The sequence below is a fragment of the Tenrec ecaudatus genome, chromosome 8 (genome assembly GCF_050624435.1).
Source record: "Tenrec ecaudatus isolate mTenEca1 chromosome 8, mTenEca1.hap1, whole genome shotgun sequence".
Lineage (NCBI taxonomy): Eukaryota > Metazoa > Chordata > Mammalia > Afrosoricida > Tenrecidae > Tenrec > Tenrec ecaudatus.
Window position 1 is genome coordinate 100,272,837 of NC_134537.1, and position 15,365 is coordinate 100,288,201.

Here is a 15,365-nt window from a genome sequence, read left to right on the forward strand (position 1 = left end):
AACATCATAAATGGAAGGGAACAAGTGCACTTTCAATGGAACACATAGGAATTACGTAAATCAATTGCATCAAATACAATAATCTCAAAACAGAGCTTTCAGATTTTATATATAACACAATGTACTTTTGAGAAAAATGAAGTTATCTACTAGGTTGTATAAACCCACTTTTGTAAGAAAATGTGCACGAGTAAAAAATTCTTAATACTTACCACTGCCTTTAAGAAGAAGGTATTCTGGGAAGAAACTGATGTTTTTCCAAGCAAGATGGTAGGTAGAGAGCGCCGCAGGGTGTGAATGAGATTTAAAAAAAAAAAAAAAAAAACCAGAAAAAAACCCAACAAGGTAGAAAAGAGTTTTTCATTAGGCAGAGATGTCTGAAGAAAACGCAGAAAGGATGAGTTGTTTAAAATGGCTGAGGGGGAACAGTTTAGCAACACTGGCTCCTGGGTAAACTCCTGTTGTTTCCGTATTCCTTTGAGTAGATTGCAACTCCTGTGACTGTCTATGACGCAGAACTGTCCGTGGTCCTCCTAAACTATATTCTTTATGGGAACAGAAATCAAGGTCTTTTCTTCATGGAGCTGACTGGTTCAAAACAAAGCACATCTTTCAATCAGCAGCAGAGTGCTTAACCACTGTGCTACCAGGGTTACAGGACCTGGCTTGAATTTCAGCTAGGTCCCTTGTCAATGTACCATACATACTAGTATATAAGCCGAGTTTTCCAGTACATTTTTTTGGGGGGGAGCGATTTTCCAACTTTATTGTTATTTAACTGGGCATCTTCATACATCTCTAGGTTGGGGAGCGATTTTCCCACTTTATTGTTATTTAACTGGGCATCTTCAGTCATCATCGACTGTTGGCTTGATTGTCACGCCTCTTCTTATCTGGCCCCAGCCAATTAGACGCCAGTGCTTCTCCACTCTTCGGCTAAGGGCAATTTTCTCTCCTACTTCTGTGCACACGGGATTAGTTAAAACAATTTTGCCCAAATCGGCCTTCACTGCACTAACTCTTCCTCCAGTTGACAGGGATCCAATGTTCACCATGAGCACTTCGTTCTTAGACAGCTTCTGCACCTTGGCTGCTTTCTTGTCTCCTTCAGTACGGACGCCTAGAAGCCGTCTGAGTAGGAAATAGGAAATCTCCAACTCTGTGAAGATCTCCGGTAAAGCTCCTACGGCACCAAGTACCTGCCCGACCATTCTGTCCGCTCGGCACAAAGTGGGGTCAATTTTTGTTCCAACTCCAATAAGACCCCCTGGAGCCGCATACTGAAGATCGTTATGCTCCGCAAAAAGTGACACAATTTTGGAAAAGATGGGCTTGCACATGAGTTTTCCTTCGCTATCTTTGGAAACAATACCGGGTCGGACTTCTATCTCTTGGCCCACCTTCAGCACTCCTTTTAGAAGACTACCTCCAGCCACACCCCCTTTAAGGTCGTCAACCTCACAGCCAGGCTTGTTGACATCAAAGGACCGTATCACAATGAGTCGGGGTTCTGAAGTAAAGTCTCTGGGAGGTACTGGAATTTTCTTTACTATGTACTCACAGACAACTTCGATGTTGTACTTCAGCTGAGCAGAAATCGGAATAATCGGCGCTCCCTCTGCCACCGTGCCTTGTACAAACGCAAGGATTTGTTCATACTGCTCTTTAGCTTGACTTTCTTTCACCAAATCGATTTTATTTTGTAGAATCAAAATATGTTTCAGTTTCATGATTTCTATAGCAGCCAGATGTTCAGACGTCTGTGGCTGGGGACAAGACTCATTACCAGCTATCAGCAGAAGAGCCGCATCCATCACCGCGGCCCCGTTCAGCATGGTAGCCATCAAAATATCATGGCCTGGACAGTCCACGAAGGAAACGTGCCTGACTAATTTGAAGTTCCCTTTGGTCCCTGGAATGTCTGAAGGAAACTCGTCAGGCGTACTGCTTCCACAGGATCTATAGCATTCTGGTCGAGGGTAACTTGGGTCATCCAGTTTATAAATCTTAGCATTCGCATATCCAAGTTTGATGGTAATATTTCTTTCCAGTTCATTTTTGAACCTGACCGTGTGGACTCCAGAAATGGCTTTTACAACTGTCGACTTCCCATGCGCTACATGACCAATTGTACCTATATTGATGGTGGCTTGTCTGCTGATGACTTCATGCGACAGTGGTGTCAATTTGGTAACATCCAAGGTGGTGAGATCCTGCCGAGAAAGATGAGGCTGCCGGAGAGTGCCTCCGGCCTCGCTCCCCGCCATCTCGCTCGCAGAGGAAGGAGGTTGGTCCGGTTGCCGCCTGACAGCAGGCAGGCCCCCTCGGGGGGCGGGGCGATGGGCACGGGGTGGCCAGCGCAGTGCCCACGCCGGGGAGGGCGGACGGCCCCTGTACCTGAGGCTTTGCGCCTTGGACTTTTCTCCGCTTGGCACAGTCAGTGCAGGCAGGCTTCCGAGAAGACTCTGTTCCTAGTTTCCGGATCGCTTCATCGTAGACCTGTGGGCTATTTGTGCAGGCAATGCTGAGGACAGCTGCAGAAAAGGACCCTTCTGAGAAGCGGGTGATGCAACTCTTGCCGCGCGTTGGCAAGGGTTGGCTGAAAGAGTTTCCGGAACGTGAGAGTCTTACGTCTGACGTGAACGTACAATAGAGAGAATATCCTGATTTACTGACTCCGGTAACTTAATAAGGCCAAGTCGGCTCGGGATCCGCGGGCCTACTGGCCAGAAGGAAGCCTCGGCCAGCACATGTTTAAGGCAGTTTTTGTGGTAAAATTAGGTGCCTCGGCTGATATTCTCGGGTACTCAAGTATATAGGTACTATTTTAACCACCTGCCACCAAAAAGGCAGCAGAGTAAATCGTGCTGAGTTTTATCCCGATCACAGTAAGTACATATAAACATCCTAAAGAAAAAAAAATTTAAAGCACATACTGTGTGGCGATCAGATGGCAGAAACTGATAAAAATCTTTAGTTCCTTTATATTGGCATTTATGGTTGGTGCATAAATCTGAATAATAATCATATTAACTGACTTTCCATGTAGGTGTATACTGTATAGATAGTTTCCTACCACAGACAGCATTGCATTTCAGGATAGAACTTTAAATGCTCGTTTTGATGAAGAATGTGACCCCATTTGTCTTCAATTTGTTATTCCTGCTGTGATAGTTCAGTTCATGTTAACTTGCCTGGGCTAAGATCCTCAGTAGTTTGGTAATAAGGCTTTCCCTGTAAAATGCAGATCATAGCCTGATGGTGTTTGCTTGGAGATGTGGCTTACTGCATATCTAAACACGGATGCGATAGTGAAATCATTTCCTCACTACTGCTTTCTGCTGGCCTGGATCCTGCATCTGGCGTCTTGAGACTTGAACAGGCAGTCCAGCATGCGACCTGCTGACCTTAGGAGCTATCAGTGACCTACCATATACTTGGCCAATATTGGATCCACTTGACTCACCTTCAGTCATCCTGCCACCTGGTTCTTCCTTCTGCATCCTCGTTCAGAAGCCAGCAGTGGTATGAGTCAGGAAAGACCTCCAGCTCAGCATCTGACCCACGGACGTGAGTTGGACGGGGTTTGCCCACTCTGCAGCTGTGTGGACTGCTTTCTTGATAAAAATTTCTTTATTGACACAAAGTTCTTTCTCCTACATATATGAGTGTCACGGTTTTGATTTCGCTAGAAAAGCCAACCTAACACACATGACATAGGAGACAATATATTTGTCCAACTCAAAATGGCTAATACTAGTCCATTTTAGCTCACTGATGGACTAGCTTATCTGTGTGAATGCATTTCATTTAATTTTTGATGACTCCTCACCTTCTTGCATTCATACTTGGTGTATTCCAGAGTCCAATTATTAATGGCTGTTTCGAACGGTTTCTTCTCATTTTGAGTCAGACCATACCAGCAAATGAAGATTCTGAAAGCTTTACTGCATCTACCCACATCATTCAGGTCAACTCTAGAAATTAGACCCAGTAAATGTAATCTTCATCTTGAAGCCAGATCCGTTCTAGTCACTAAAGCTGAAGTGTCTCAATAAGTAATTAAAAACACTCCAATGGTGAGCTATACTTAGGACTGGATCCACATGTTCTTAATTCTCAGTGAAGAATATGCACTGCATTTCAGGACTTCTACACCAGGCAAAATGTTCTGATGTGGGGTTCGGGTTCCTTAGCATGATCACGTGACTGTTTTTCTTTGATGTGGTTTCTGTTCCAGTAAGTTAAATTCTGGCATCTCAGAACTGGTCCAGCCCGCCATGCTGAGGATGAATTCTGAGCACAGACTCAGGCTGAGTCTGCATGCCTGCGGGTGGATGGAACCACAAACTGCCATTGGGTTAATTAACTGGAGGCTGTTTAATGTCCCATGGCCCCGTGCTTCAGGGTTTCCTAGTGGCTGCCATGAAGTTTGGCTATCTTAAAAAGTGCCCCTTAAAATACTTTTGGTCTGTGACCTACTCTGTGGGGGAAAAACACTCTGAACTCTGTGTTTCTGCTTGAGGCTCTGCAGGCAAACTAACTGGGAGTCAAGAAACATCTGTGTTGCTGTAGATGAGATCTTCCTTGTGGTGCCTGGTGTTTATTCATTACATCAAGCAAATAAATAATTCATGCCTGAAACAAAAGCATAGACAATGTGGTGGATATTATTAGTGCTTACCAGTATCTGTTTCTCCTCTGTTTCCAGGCACATGGAAGAATATCTTTCCTAGACCTCTTGTGGTTGGGGAAGGTCTTATGATTGGGCTTAGGCCAATGGGATGTGAACAAAATGAAAGCTATTACTTTGGGCTATTCTATCAAAGAGCAGGGTGGGGCAGGCAGTGTCTATCTCCCCTGAGTCAGGAGAGCAAGTGAGTCATGTGTCTGAGTTTTTGCAACTAAGACTATAGAGCCTCCATCAGCCTGCGTCCTTGAGTGCCCGATGGAACTGAACTCTTCCCACACACACACAAACCTGTGGCTTGCAATGAGCATGTAATGTAAGCAAGAAATAAATCTGTGTGTTCAAATTTGGTATTGGATGTTCATCTGTTGCCACAGCGTAATCAAGCCTATTGTGAGCAATAGAATCCAGTAAAGATTAGTAATGGAGACAGGTCTGGAAGCACTCGCCATTGTACACTTTGACAAAAATATTATTTCCAAATCAAAAGTGTGCAGGTTTTCTCACTGAAAATCTCCTTGAGGCAAGAGAAACAAGAACTTGTTACAATTGATTTTGTGTGATTGTTAGGTTTTATGTCAACTTGGCTGTATCTGTAAGACCGTATGAGTGGAGTCCAATCTGTCCAGCAGGACACAGTCCTATGATGCGGCGTGGGGTGATAGCATATTTAATACCTATAAGAGACACTGTGGAGAACTGGCTTTTTTCTTCCTACTGGTCTAAATCTTGCATCTGCTTTAACTTCTTGGGACTGTGGCCACCATGTGGCCCTTTGGGTGGCCTGTTGACCTTGGATCCTCTTGGGCTTCCTGCTTCCTAGTCCACTGCCTCAGCAGCTGTGTGAGTTGGGAAGGGCCTCCATCTAGCCTTTGACTCATGGATTTGAGCTGGACTTGGCTTGCCTGCTCTGTGTGCCACTTTCTTGCTAAAAGTTCTGTTCTTGATATAAATTTATTTCTGATATATATACTAGTGTCACTGGTTTTGTTTCTGTAGAAAAACTAGCCCTAAGACACTGAGGTAAATCTGTTTTTTTCTCTTTAAACTGATCCTGTTGGGCAGCCTAGGCAGAGACTTAAAACCACTGCTTCATTCCCAGGTACAGCTGCAAAATAATTAAATCAAAGTTTAATGTAGCAAGTCCATTTACACAGATTAATTCAAAATTCACTTATGTGACTTTGAATCGAATGCACTTAAATATAAAAGGCCATTAATAGCAAAGTTAAAAAAAAACACAAACAGAAAACAATGCATGCTCGAAAGGTGTGGAGAGACCCTCATCCATTGCCAGGGGGACTGTACCATGGTCAACCACTGTGGAAAATGATATGGCACTGCCTTACAACTTTGGGAAAATGAATATCATATGATTCAGCAATACTGTTGTTATTAGGTGCCATCGAGTTGGCTCCAATCCATAGTGACCCTATGCATAACAAAACAAAACACTGCATGGTCCTGCACCATCCTCAAAATTGTTCCCATGCCTCAGCTTATTGATGCAGCCATGGTGTCAATCCATCTCATTGACAGCCTTCCTCTTTTTCAATGCCCTTCCACTTTACCAAACATGATGTCCTTCTTCAGGGACTGGTGTCCCTGACAATATGTCCAAAGTAGGTAAGACAAAGTCTTGCCATCTTGGCCTCTAAGAAGCACTCTGACCTTGCTTCTTCCAATAAAGTTTGGGCTGTCCTTTTAGCAACCATGGTACTTTCAAATTCCTCTCTAGCAACCACAGTTGAAATGCGTAGAGTCTACGATGGCCTTCCTTAATCAACATCCAACTTTCTTCTCTCTTCTTTTTGTTATTTTTTAAACTCATTTTATTGGGGGCTCATACAGCTTTTATCACAATCCATACCTACATTCATTGTGTCAAGCACATTTGTACATCTGTTGCTATCATTTTCAAACATTTTCTTTCTACTTGAGCCCTTGGTATTGGCTCCTCATTTTCCCCCTCCCTCCCTCATGAACCCTTGATAATTTATAAATTACTATTATTTTGCCATGTCTTACACTGTCCAACGTCTCCCTTCACCAATTTTTCTGTAATCCATCCCCCTGGGAGTGTATTATATGTAGATCTTTGTGGTTGGTTCCCTTTTCTCTTCCCATCTTCCCCTTATCCTGTTGATATCACTACTCATTATTGGTCCTAAGGGGTTTATTTGTCTTGGATTCCCTGTGTTTCCAGCTCCTATCTGTACCTGTGTACTTGCTCTGGTCTAGCCGGATTTGTAAGATAGAATTGGGGTCATAGTAGGGGGAAGAAGCATTAAAGAACTAGAGCAGAGTTGTATGCTTCATTTTGTCTGACTCATCTTTTCCTTGTGACCCTTCTGTAAGGTGATGTCCAATTGTCTACAGATAGACTTTGGGTCTCAACTTCATGCTTGCCTTCATTCCCATTGATAAGATTTTTTGTTCTGGGGCTTTGATGCCTGATACCTGATCCCATTGAGACCTCAAAAAGGCTTGTGTTCTTATTCCATGTGGACATTGTTGCTTCTCAACTAGATGGCCAATTGTTTAAGCCTTTAAGACCCCAGACACTATCTCTTTTGACAGCCGGGCACCATCAACTTTCCTCACCACATTTTCCTATGTACCTGTGTTGTCTTCAGCGATTGTGTTGGGAAGCCGAGCACCACGGAATGCCAAGTTATTAGAACAAAGTGTTCTTGTGTGGAGGGATTACTTGAGTAGAAGCCCAATGTCTGTCTGCTATTTTAGTTCTAAACTTATAAATATATGTACATAGATCTATTTTCCCATCCTCATATAAAAATATATTTACATATGTACATGTCTGCATTTAGACCCCTATAAATGCCTTTTTCCTCCTAGTTCTTTACTCTATTTCCTTTTGCTTTCCTCTTGTTCCACTAACATATTCAGCTTTTATTTGGGTTTCAGTAATTCCTCTCAGTTACAGTGCCCTTAATCAAGTCCTCCAGGCCTCCTACATCCTCTTCGCCATCAATTTTAGGTCACTTGTTGTTCCCTTGTTCCTGGGTTTGTTAACACTCACTTCCTTTCCCCTACCTCCTCATCTCCCAAGTCCCCTTGGTACCATCGGTCCTGTTGTTTTCTCCTCCTGGTTGTTTATCCCACCTATCTTATCTAGATAGACATGCAGAGAAAATAATAAGCACAAAAACAAGACCGATCAAAACCAAATAACAAAACAAAGCAACAACAAAAACCCAACAACAACAATAAAGAAGAGCTTATAAATAGTTCCAGGTCTATTTGTTGACCTTTAGGAGTGTTTTCCAGTCCAGTCTGATGGACATGGTCCAGTTGATGCCCTGGCCACAAAGTTTATTTTTGGTATTACCAGGGACTTCATTGCTTTGCTCCCCGTGTTGCTGTGTTTTACGCCCTTAGTATTTTGCCCCGGTGTGGTGGGGTCAGATTGGCCACGATTCCTGCATTGTGCCTCCAGTGTTGTCCTTTGAAAAGCTATGGGTCAGGGAGGGATGTTTTCAATATCTAACTTTCACATGCATGTAATGCAATGGTGAATTCCATGGCTTGGGTCTGGAGAACTTTAATCTTCAAAGTAATATCTTTGTTCCTCAATACTCTAAATCGGTCTTGTGCAGCACATTTACCTAATGCAATACGTCTTTTGATCTCTTGACTGCTGTTTCCATGAGTATTTGTGGATCCAAGTAAGACAAAATCCTTAACAACCTCATCCTTTCTCCTTTTAACATTATGTTACCTCCTGTCCCAGTTGTGAAAAAATTTGGTCTTCCTTACAGTGAGTTGTAATCCATATTGAAGGCTACAATCCTTGATCTTCTTCATCAAGTGCTTCAATTCCTCCTCACTTTCAGCTAGCAAGGTTGTGTCATCTGCATACCGTACATAGGTTGTTAATAATTCTTCCTCCAATCCTGATGCCACACTCTTCTTCATATAATCCAGGTTCGTAATACCCAGCAATACTACTACGAGGTGTATATCCTAGAGAGTAATGCTGTGCACAGATATTTGGAGAACCACGTTCAATGAACATTATTCGCAATATCAAGAAAGATATGAACAACTGGTGGCTGGATTAACAAACTGTGGTATATACACACAACAGAGCACTGTCCAACATTAAAGAATTATAATGAATCATAACAGATGAACCTAGCGGACAATATGTTGAATGAAATTAATCACAAAAGGACAAACATTGTCTGAGACTAGTACTGTAAAAAGTCAAGCGAAGATCTGCACACAGAAAGAATCATCTACCCCTACCTTTCCCCATGCACACAAATGAACTCAAGATGGCTTGAAGACCTGAATCTAAACCCCAAAGCTCTCAGAATTATTAAGGAGAAGGCTGGAACAAACGTACAGGCCCTACTGCAGGGCAGACATAGACTACCACGTATAATGAAGGAGGCACACAGCTGAAGACACGCTGAAATGACATCATCTATGCACATTAAAAGACTGCATCAAGAGAGTGAAATGAGAGCCCACAGACTGGGGGAAAAATTCAGCAATGCCACATCGGACAAAGGTTAATTACCAAAATATAGAGAACTCTACATAAGCTCAATAAGAAAATAGCAAGTAATCCAATTAAGCAGACAGTTCACCAAAATGAAGTACAAATGGCTAACACACACATGAAAACAGCTCACAACCACTAGCCATCAAGGAGATGCAAATTAAAACCACAACGAGACACCAATTTATACCCACAATGCTAGCCCAAATTAAAAAAACAACAACAAATGCTGGACAGGATGTGGAGAGATTGGAACTCATATACCATGATGATGGATTTGTAAATCCATACAGGCACGATGGAAAATGATATGGTTATATTTAAAGCAACTGGGAATTGAAATCCCATGTGATCTAGCAATACCACTAATAGGCATATACCCTAAAGAAATAAGAGACACAATATGTGGAGGTATGATCTCCTATGTTCATAGCAGCACAGTTCAAAATAGCAAGAAACTGGAAGCAGCCCCGATGTCCAACAGTAGAACAGATTAATTATGGTGCATATACATGATGGAATACTAAAAAACAGTGAAGAAAGCATACCTAAAGCATGCTAAGCATGTCTAAGCATGTTTTAGCATCCCTAAAAAACAGTGAAGAAAGCATACCTAAAGCATGCTAAGCATGCCTAAGCATGTTTTTAGCATCCCTAAAAAACAGTGAAGAAAGCATGAAGCCCCACGTGATATGGAAGGACCTAGAAATTATTATGCTGAGTGAAATAAATCAATCACAAAAAGGCAAGTATGAGTCCACTCCTATGAAAAGAAACACCAATTAAACAAATCTTAGGAATCAATGGCACTAAGCCTCCTACTCAGGGTAAACAGAGCTCAACAGAATGGGTGGTCACACTGTGCAGGGCAACAACTCACGGGCTGTAGCCCAAGGTGGGTCTGTGCTCACACAGACTCCTCATACTGACGCTGTCCGGAGTGCTGTGTCACTGGGGAAATGGATGTCATCGGGCAATCACCTGACACCCCAGGGGGATGATGGACAATGTTATTCTTTAAAGTTTTGTTTTCCTGCCTTTCATTTTTTGTTGTTGCTGTTTGTTTGTTTTTCTCTATCTGTTGGTTTGTTTATTTGCTCGTTGGTTTGCTGCTGGTGCTAATGTAGTGGGCCATATGGGGATTTGATTTTGTTATAAGACAATGGCCAAAGTAAACCTTAGTCATGCATGTTCCATGGACAAGCAGATGGTTTCTGGGTGCCTACTTACCTCTAGCCCCAATACAAGAAGAGTTTGTTCTCATAACATGCCCGGCTTGATACTTACCTTCATGAAAAGATAAAGGTGCTACAGCAAGTGTGGTGAAGAGAGCAGATTGTGCCTGGCTATCAATTGGAATAGTGTGTGGGGTCTTAAAGGCTAGTTTATGCCAAGAAATTTGAAGACAGCTACCTTGAACAGACTTGAAGAATTCCATATTGATGCCCATTCTTTTTTTGCCCATTCTAAATACAAATGATCTAACATAATGTGGTAATTATGGAACAATATCATTAATATCACATGCAAGTAATATTTTACTGGAGATAATCCAATGATGGTTGTAGCAGTACATTGATAGCAGCCAGAAATTCAAGTCAGATTCCATAAGGATATCATTGTTGAAGTCATATGGATCTTGGCTGAAAACAGAATACCAGATATCTGTTTACTTGTATTTTTTTGATTATGCAATGGCATTCAACTGTGTAGATCATAGCAAGCTATGGATAATCCTGAAAAGAAAGGGGATTCCAGAACAGTCAATTATGTTCATGTAAAATCTGTAAATGGACCAGGAAGCAGTTGTACAAAAAGCACAAGTAGCTATTGAATGGTTTAAAGTTAGGAAAGGTATGCATTAACAATGCATTCATTCAGCTTACTTATTCAATCTGTATGCTGAGCAAACTGGACTACACGAATGAGAAAATGGCCTGTGAGCCATATCTGACCTCCACTGGCTGCACAAAGGAGAATCCAAAAGGTCAGACAAGCCTCTACACTCCATCCTTCGTTTACTCTATTTTGACATCAAAAGTTCCTCCCACAACATTCCCCTTTTCTGTTGGGCTAGAGAATCTGTTGCAATGGCCACACAGAACTCACAGACAATACTCACAACCAAGGGGGAAGGGGGTATTAGGGAAGCTAGCAGGTTACCATAAGCAAGGTTCAGAAAACAGTAAGGATATAGTCACTGGTCCATGGTAATACTTCTCAGCCAGCAGGCAAGACTAGTCCTCAGCCTCTCAGACATTTGGCCTCTATTGGCCTCTGCCGCTTTGGGCCAGGAAGCCAGCCTGTTGCCCTGCCTCACAGTCTCAGTCTCAGAACTGCTCCTCTTTCTATGCCATGGTCTCCTTGCCTCAGACTCTGCTCTCAGCCTGGCTTCTTCTCGCTCTTCCATGTCTTTGTTCTGCAGCCTCTGGTGCGTCTGGTCTGTCTTCACCACTTCAGACAGAGACACACTTTCAGAATGTGCTATATGTGTGACGCTTCTTTCCTGATGGATTTCTTTCTGTTCCTGCTTCTGAGATGACTCCTTCACACAGCCAGTGAAATGGCAACTAAAACTGACCAATCCCCTCTATCTGTGTTCCACACACCTTATTTGCATGATCTTATATAACCATTTCGTGGGGGTTACAGAGACATAGCGAGAAGAGCCACATTAAGACATTTAACTTCACCACAATGAAGGCAGCATGAGGATTAGCGGAAGACCTGTGACCTTCAGATGACCCAACCTTGGTTGCTGAGTGAGGAGGGCCAGAAGTACATAATAAGGAAGATCCAGAATTGCAAGCTTTAGTATGGAATGCAACTCAATGTAAAGAAAACCAAGATCCTCAGAAATGAACCAGTAGGTCACATTATGATAAACAGAAAAAAGAATGAAGTTGTCAGGGATTTAATTTTGCTTGGATTAACAATCAGTGCTCAGGGAAGTAACAGTCCGAAAACAAAGGACATATTGCATCGGGCAAATATGCTTCACAGGACCTCTTTAAAGTGTTAAAACTACAAAGATTTTACTTTGAGGATTAAAGTATGCTCTGTTGAAGCCATCGTATTTTCAAACACCTCAAATGCATGTAAAAATTGGAAGATCAAAGAAGAATTGATGCATTCAAGTTATGGTGTTGGTGAGGAATATTGAAAGTGCCATGGACTGCCAAAAGAACAAACAAATCTGTCTTGAAAGAAGTACACAAAGAATGCCCCTTGGAAGCAAGAATGGTAAGACATTGTTTACTGTACTTTGGAGATATTATCAGGAGAGACTAGTCCCCTGAAAAAGACCTTATGCATGGTCAAATAGAAGGGCAGTGAACAAAGAAGATGAAAGCCCTTGAGATAGATGGACACCATGATTACAACAAGGGCCTCAGCCACAGCAACAATTGTGAGAACTGGCGCAGGGCAGGACACTGTTTCACTCTGTGTGGACAGGGTCACTATGAAAGAGAGCTGACTCTATGACCTCTAGCAACCACAATAACTAAATTGAGTTCACAAGTTAATAAATATAACTTCAACATGGAAACTGCACCAATAAACAATATACAACAAAACAAGGACCCATAGACTCATTGCCATTGAGTCTGTGCCGACTCATAGGGACGACAAGGGGCTAGGGTGTGAGGGATGTTCCTCTCATAAACAAGATAAAAGCGATTTTGATTTAAAATCTTTGTTTCACTTTGGTCCAAGGCCATTATAGAACCAAGTTCTGCGAATCAGCACAAAGGGACTAAGGAAAGAGACTCTTATTGAGCTCACATAATGAATGGCTTGTCCTTGCAGCCGAGAGCACCGCACCTGATTGAAGGGCGAGGTGAACTCTGCCCCCATGTTGCCAGCCCAGGGAGCAGTGATTGACGTGCAGAGAGGGGAAATGAACTTGGTGCCACAGGAGCAGGTTGAGGTCAAACCAGAATTTGTTTCTGTCCTGTCTCTTAAAGCTTTGTTTTCTTATAAACCACCCGTGCTAAAAAGCCGTGGGATGTTGGGGAGGTTTTTTGCCTTCTAGGAGAAGGAGTTCAGGATGGATATTTTTTAGCTGTGGGGCTGACTGGGCCTTTTTCTGAAAGGATTGATTAGTGCTGGAAACTCCCAGTTTTACTAAGTTACTCTCTCCTTCACCCCACAAAACCCCACTCTCCTTCAGCTGTGTTTCCATTCACAGAATTAATGCCACTCATTTCCAAAACACAGGCCAACATAAAACAACTCAAGACCTCATTTCTCTTGGGGGGCTACAAAATAGCCCCTTAGGCAGTTGAAGCATGGAATCTGTACAAATAAGACCCGAATGAATGCTATTTCAGAACAAGGTGAAAGTATTTCTAGTGACTTGAGTAATCTTTCTGTCTATCACCCATAATGAGGCATGGGTCCTTCATAATAGTAATGATGTTGTTGTTAGAGTTGATGTTGAGTCATCAGGACCCCGTGCGACACAGGAGCACTGCTCCGCGGTGTGTTCTAGGCTACAGTCTTTCCAGGAGCGTATTGCCAGATATTTCTCCTTGGGAGGGCAAGGTGGGTTTGAGACGTTTGCCAAGCTTTGGGTTAGCAACTTAATCCTTGTACCAAGACTCCTTTTAAGGATGATAAAACCCCAAACCAAACCAGTTGCTGTCAAGCTGATCTGTAAAGCTGTAACACTGTAAAACAAGATAGAGCTGCCCCATAGGTTTTCCAAGGCTGAAAACGCATGATGGAGACGAACTGCTACAACTTTCTGCTACAGAACAGCTGGTGGGCTGCAGCTGAGTGCTCAGCCACTGTGTCACTGGGGACCTTTTAATTATAATATCTAATTAATATACTCTCTTAAAAAAAAACAACAAAGGAGTCCCTGGGTGATGCTAATGGGTAAACATTGGACTCTCAAATGAAAGGTTGGTGGGTCAAACCCAGTCAGAGGTGCCTCAGAAGACGTCCTGGTGATGTGCTTCAGAAGAGTGCCAGCTTTGAAAATCCTGCGGAGTAAAAGTCTCCTGGGCACAGAGAGGGTCAACCATATGGGATCAGCCCAACAGCCACTACTAACCCATTCGTAAAGGCAAAGCATTTATAGTTTAGAGAATAGCTTCACATGAATTACCCACCTCTTCTTTGTTTTCTGAGTAAATGCAAATTACAAGATGTACATCTGCAAGGAGGTTAACAGGTTTTCCTTGAGAAATAGAGCTAATTGGCATTGGATGTAAAATTAGAACAAGCATCAAGTCTAATATTCTTTTCAATATACTTTACTACCTCTACAAATAAAAGATTGCCTTTTGTTTCAAACTTTGCAATTTATAGATTGTTTTGGTACTGATTTGTGAGATATGATAAATAGCTAATATGTGTTGAGTCATTACTAAAGAGTAACCAGTGTACCAAATGTTTAAGATAAATTAATCATTTAAGAAGGAGGTATGATTATCTTCATTTTTATGGGTGAGGGAATTGAGGCACAAAGAGTTGAGGTTATTTGACCAAACCACAAGTAACCTAAGTATAGTGAAGCAAGGATTTGAAATTAGCATTATTCCAGAACTTTAACTGCACAGCGTAAGTAGACAGCTTTAACTACCCAGCTCCATCTAATGGGATAGATAAGACCTTTATTACTTGGTTGTGATTCTTCAGCTAATGAGTGAAAAACCAGAGACCTAAGGATTGAATGAAGGGGTGGAGTCTAGCCTGTCAATCAGGTCATAGCCAATTAGGCTTCTGTGTGGGCATGGCCTTCTCCTGAGGATTCTGGGAATTCCTGTATTCCTCCTTGGAGGGGGGAGACACTCTTTCTTGGCTCGTTCCCCTGGGAGACATTGCAGCTGACAAGATACATGAATCTATGCTAGTGCCCTGAGCTGGAGACCCATGTGGAGACCCCTGACAGCACTGAGATGCTTACAACACCCCTGGATCTACAAGACTTCCCACCCTCTGGCCTGGGATCTTCCTACATTCGGCATCATTACATGTGTTTCATGAGTCTGACGAGGAATTTATAGATTGGTATCAGACATATAGGCTAATATGGGATTTATGGACTTGATCTGGACTGGGCTAGGATGTTTACTCAATATTCAGTTTTTGTTGTATATAAAGCTCTTTCCTATACATATATGAGTCCCTCTG

At 42.4% G+C, this 15,365-nt stretch overlaps 1 pseudogene; it reads right to left on the reverse strand.

The window, feature by feature from the left end:
- Positions 1–834: 834 nt before the first annotated feature.
- Positions 835–2,267, reverse strand: LOC142454431 (eukaryotic translation initiation factor 2 subunit 3 pseudogene; annotated as a pseudogene).
- Positions 2,268–15,365: the final 13,098 nt, after the last annotated feature.